Source organism: Bombus huntii, chromosome 9, assembly GCF_024542735.1.
Source record: "Bombus huntii isolate Logan2020A chromosome 9, iyBomHunt1.1, whole genome shotgun sequence".
NCBI classification, from domain to species: Eukaryota; Metazoa; Arthropoda; class Insecta; order Hymenoptera; family Apidae; genus Bombus; species Bombus huntii.
The window spans coordinates 13,512,027-13,517,671 of NC_066246.1; the positions used below are offsets into that span (position 1 = coordinate 13,512,027).

At 41.0% G+C, this 5,645-nt stretch overlaps 1 long non-coding RNA gene across 1 annotated transcript; it reads left to right on the forward strand.

Moving 5' to 3' along the window:
* On the forward strand, positions 1-832 carry LOC126869343 (uncharacterized). The gene is made up of 2 exons (XR_007690903.1): positions 1-209; positions 670-832. It is a non-coding gene; the product is annotated as an uncharacterized LOC126869343 (long non-coding RNA).
* Positions 833-5,645: the final 4,813 nt, after the last annotated feature.

The following is a 5,645-nucleotide window of genomic DNA, read 5'->3' on the forward strand; positions in this document are numbered from 1 at the left end:
TCTAGGATAAGTAAAAGTAGTCATGATAAGTGTTAGACATGTAACGAAGAGCCAGAAGATACCAAACGCGCACCATGTAACTGTTCCAAGTGAAGGATTCAGTGTTGAAGGATTAGGATTGTAGAACTTATAAACAATAAAGATTTTAACTAACAATGTATAGATTAGCTCCAAAATTCTATGTAAAGGCGGCAAATTACACGTACAAGGTAACGACTACTTCATAACAAAGAAACAGAAAATAGTCAATAATATAGGAATAGGTTAGGAATTAATCAAGACTGATTAACCGAGTATCAACGACAAATGCGATTAAGATAAGAAATTATTATATTGTACTAAGTTAATATAGCATAATTGTATTAAGTCTGGCGTAGAGAAATAAGGTTATGTTATGTAGTAAACTGGTAATAACACATATGTACATAGTAATTACATAGTAATGCACATATTAGTATTAAATAAATTAAGCGAACAAACTACTCGAAACACAACAATAAAACAGTACTATTGATAAATTATAAAATTTAACAATAACACAATCCACATGCTGTTATATTAAAATAACACACAGTATATATACACATTATGATTACACAAACAATACTATTGTCATTCTGAATGCGCTAAAATAGAGGAAACTAAGCGACGGACGAATAATTATTTCAGTATTGAACAAACTAAGGAAGCATTATTATACTTTTACTGGACATTCACGAGCGGCCATCTTGGATTCTCATGAACATAGGATGGCTGTTACACGTGCGCATTGGAATGCATGTATTAATTATACACATGAAATAAATGCAAAATAATATTATTCCCACTTCAATTATACGTCAACTACTAAAATAAAGTTACACATAATTAGCAGATAAATAATAGATTCGACATTAATAAAAGTCACTATATACTAGGGACATTAACAGGCGGCCATTTTGGATAATCAACATATGCATATAGTAACTTTTATGTTTACTATGTATGTAACTTTACAGTTACAAAATAAATTATATTTTCGATGAAGAAGTAAATATTTAATAGATGATAATACAAATGGAAGATCGTAACGAGGAAAGAATAAAAAATAATTAATGCAATATAACACATTATTATATGATAACAGGAATATTAGAAATTAATAGAAACCAGCCGTGAGAAACAAACCATGAAATAATATATTAAACTTACTATTATAAGAAAAAACAGTATTTTATTGTAAGAAACAGGAAATAACGCATAAGAAGACTCGACAAATACTAAGTTGCCACGCACGTTTCATTGGCATCAGCAAGGAAGTTACCAGATACATCGCAGATGCAACTTCAGCAAGGACAAGTTGGCACGCGCCTGGCATGTTCCACTGGCATCAGTAGGGAAGGCCTAGGAAACATCGCAGACGCAACATTAGCAAGGATATGGGAAATTAGAATTAGCGTAACAAGATAATCAAGAAGACGAAACTTCAGCACATCCCGCGAAAGTAGGCAGTTACAATATTCCTAATTTGTCACGTAGCAATACTGTGATTCGAATCGTGTGTGCAGTCGAATAAAGTTGTCTCTGAACAAAAGTACCCGTCGGCAGCTATAATTGATAGATAAAACTATCCAGCATATAATTCACATAGATTTTATCCGAACGTCTTGAATTCACGATAATTATTCTCTGTATCAGTCAGTGATTACGGTGTTTCCAAACACTGGAAACATATATGGTTTTCGTTTTCCTCTTCCCACCGTTAGCAGATTGCTCATCCTTGGGCGAGGCCTACGAGCTACACGGATTGTTCATAGAGAATATAGTTATAAATTTGAAATAAACGTTCTTACTCAAGATTTAATAAATTGTCTGGAATAAAACAACTCGATCAACTTTCGATCTATTTCGTTTACAATTGTTCGCTGTATCAACCAGTGATTACGGTGTTTTCAACATAGAAAACATCTATGGTTTTTCGTTTTCCTCTTCCCATCGTTAGCATATTGCTTATCCTTGGGAGAGGCCTACGAAGCCACACTGATTGTCCACAGTGAACCCAGTTGCCAATTAAAATAATCATTTTTCGCTTACGACTCCACTAGTTGCCAAGAACGACTTATATTTTCTAAATTGTCAAATCTAACTGATTATTCGCTGTGTTAAACCTGTGTTAACGGTGTTTTCAATTATCGAAAACACTTATCGAACTTCGCATTCCTCCTCCCATCGTTGGCAAATATTGCCCGTCTTTGGGCAAGGCTTGCGAAATCGCACAAGTCGCACACAGAGAGTGATATTCATTTCACCTTGATCACATTAGATGACGAAATCAAGAAAGAATCGAAAAGATAAAAGTCACCTCAGCAAGAAGCGAGCCGAACGTTGGTACAGACGATTGATTGCTGCGGAAGTTAAAAGGGAAGAAAAGAGGCGGCGAGAAGAGTTAGAATTAAATCACGAAGATTCTGTACCGAGTTTTTCGCCCTCGAATTCATTTATTTCCGAACATTACGAGACGCATTGCTTCCAATCTCGATCGCCATCGCCTACATCGTACGGCGGCGTTTGTCATAAACCGTATTATGTTAATCGCTCGAACGAGTAAAAATTAGCTTTCGCCATTAATCCTATCGACATAAATAAATCTTACCCTACCAAACATTTGTAAAATCTATCCAATTAGAAGCTCGAGTATTTACTATATCTACATATATGTCGGAGATGAAAGAACACCGGAGCCTTTGGAATTTTGGATAATCCCGCAACATTGTAACCTAGAGTCTACTATAGCTGTAATTAAACAATTGTAGTTATTCAATCCGATTGTAATTGTTCGAGATTGGTGATAGTGAGCTTTGGCTCGAGGCGACAGTCTGTCGCCCAACGTAGCCGCGGTCAAGGGATGAACGCTTTGTCTAACAAAGGTATGGAGTAATTCTATAGCTCTTCTTAAAAGAAATATTTGTGGTGGCACGCGACAGTAAACAGTCCAACGGTTTCTGTCCCGCGGTTCGCCACACGCAGACCCTATTCTTCGAGCAAGATGATTGCCAGATGTCGATGCGTCTCCGGAGTACATGTTCAGCTAGCCTGAGGGCCCGTCATAAATCTCAGAATTTAGTTGACTAAAGTCCTTCAAACAAACAGTCTTTGTCCCAGCTACGGGAAGATAGGAGAGACCTATTTTTCAACGAACGGTGTCTCCCACTAGCAACTTCCCCTCGAGGGCGGCTAGCATCTTTTTCTAACCACCGATATGGAGATTGACCAATTAGTAGCAACGCCAATTTCCCTTACGTTCTGAACGAAGGCTTTTCTCGACGAATCCGATGATCTCGTGTCCTTAGACACACCCCATTATAGTTTTCCCCTGTAGCATCATCGGGACGGGAAAGTCATTCTCTTGCGCGATCTCATCGACTAAAGAGTAGCATCTTCGCGATCATTGATTATTTCACGTTTTACTAACAAAGAATCCGACTTAGATTTTGTGAGCACGTTCTTTTGTCATCCCGTTGGCCGCGGATTCGTTATTGAGCCTGAGACCATCGTCACTAGTGTCGCGAGTGCCAAACCGCCGTGATCAATTGTCAAGACTGTAATAATACTATCATTGCAATAAACTACACCTGTGTGTACCGTACCAATGGCTAATTCCCGTGAAGATTCATTTGATGCCCACAACCCTACTCCCAGTGCTAATCCGACATATATATATGTCGGAGAGGAAAGGACACCGGAGCCTTCCCTCTGGAACTTCGGGAAAATCCGTAAAATTGTAATTAAAGTTTACAGTTGTAATTAAACAATTTGCTGTCATCCTGCCCAATTGTACTTGTTTGCGATTCGTGATAATAAACTTGGGCTCAAGGCGACCAGTGGGAAGCATCATATGTGAGAAAACTGACTTTCCTGTAGTAACAATAATCCTTTAGAAAGCGATTTAGTGAAGAAATGTTTGTTCGGTCTGAAGGACCTTAGCTAGGAAATTCCTGAGATTTATGATAAGTGCTTAAAAATATTGAGGGACGCAGTAAGGACGTGCGGACATCTGGTTGCCATCCTGCCCGTAAGTTCGCTGTGGAGTGCCGAAGCGTGCAGACGTGTCTCTAGTGCCCAGCGTAGTTCGAAAACAACACGTGTCGCCCAACCGTCGAAAGAGAACGCAGCTAAGTGTCCCTTACCCTCTAGGGAGAAGAAAATCCCACGCACCTAACCCCAACCCGAATACTAGCCTCACAGCCTCACGACTAGTTGTTCATTCCGAATTAACTAGCTCGATGATGGCCCAGCAACCGCGACCAGGCTCTCCGGAGCAGACTCGCAGCTACCCCGTGCTACCCCCCCCCCCCCCCCCCCCCCCGTGGCAGAAGTGCAGCAGAACTCTCCGCAATAACGACGCTAACACTACTAAGAAAAGGAAAATAGAAACAGCAACGCAAATAAACACACACAACAGGTTCGCCGTATTGGAATCCTCAAACGACGCCATGGAAATCGTAGAACCGCCACCAAATCAACATTCACAGAGAATCCCCCCTCCCCCACCAATATTTGTGGACGACGTCATTGACATACAGACAATGATCAAGTCCCTAGAGAGAGAAACCAGCATGGAGGAATATAACCTTAAGATAAGCAACAACAAGGTGAAAATACTACCGACGAACCCAGAAGCTTACAGAAAACTCACCAAGACACTCAGGACCCTGAACGCCAACTTCCACACCTACCAACTCAAACAGGAAAGGCCTTTCCGGGTGGTCCTACGAAACATACACCACTCAGCAGACATAGACGAACTAAAATACGAACTCTCAAAACTTGGCCACGAAGTCATCAACGTAAGTAATATAAGGCATAGAGTCTCGAAAGACCCGTTATCCTTATTCTTCCTAGACATTAAACAAAAACCAAATAACAAGGAAATATACAGCGTCAGTCGCCTAATGAACGCGATAGTAAAGATCGAACCACCGCTCGTGAAAAAAGAAATAGTGCAGTGCAAAAGGTGCCAAAGGTACGGTCATACGCAGAAATACTGCAACCATACTTTCCGCTGCGTTAAATGCGCAGGCTCTCACTCCGCTGACCAGTGCGCCAAATCACCGGAAACCCCAGCGAAATGCATCCACTGCCAAGGGGACCACCCTGCCAACTACAAAGGCTGCCCAGCATATAAAACACTATACACGAACAGGTACCCTAAGCTCAGAGCAAAAGAGGTATCCAACCAAACACCCAGCCCGCCGAAATTCACGACTACCCCAACCCCCTCAACCAACCAAACACCCAGTCCTACCAATTTCATCTCCACCTCAACCTCCTATGCCCAAGCAGTACAAGGCATCCAAAATAACCCGAACAGCCAAAGGAACCTTCCCCAAAACAGTGTCCCCAACCCACCAAACGCAGACAACTCCTCAAGGCTCGAAAAGCTAATAGAGAAACAATCGGAGCAAATAAATCACTTGCTATCGCTACTAACACTCATCGTGGAAAAATTAGCACGCCCCGACTCAAAATAAAACCAAGGCGCATAGCTCTCTGGAACGCCAACGGTCTAGCGCAACACAAACGTGAACTAGAACTCTTCTTAAAACACCAGCAAATCGACGTAATGCTCGTATCGGAAACCCACTTCACCGATAAGAGCTACCTGA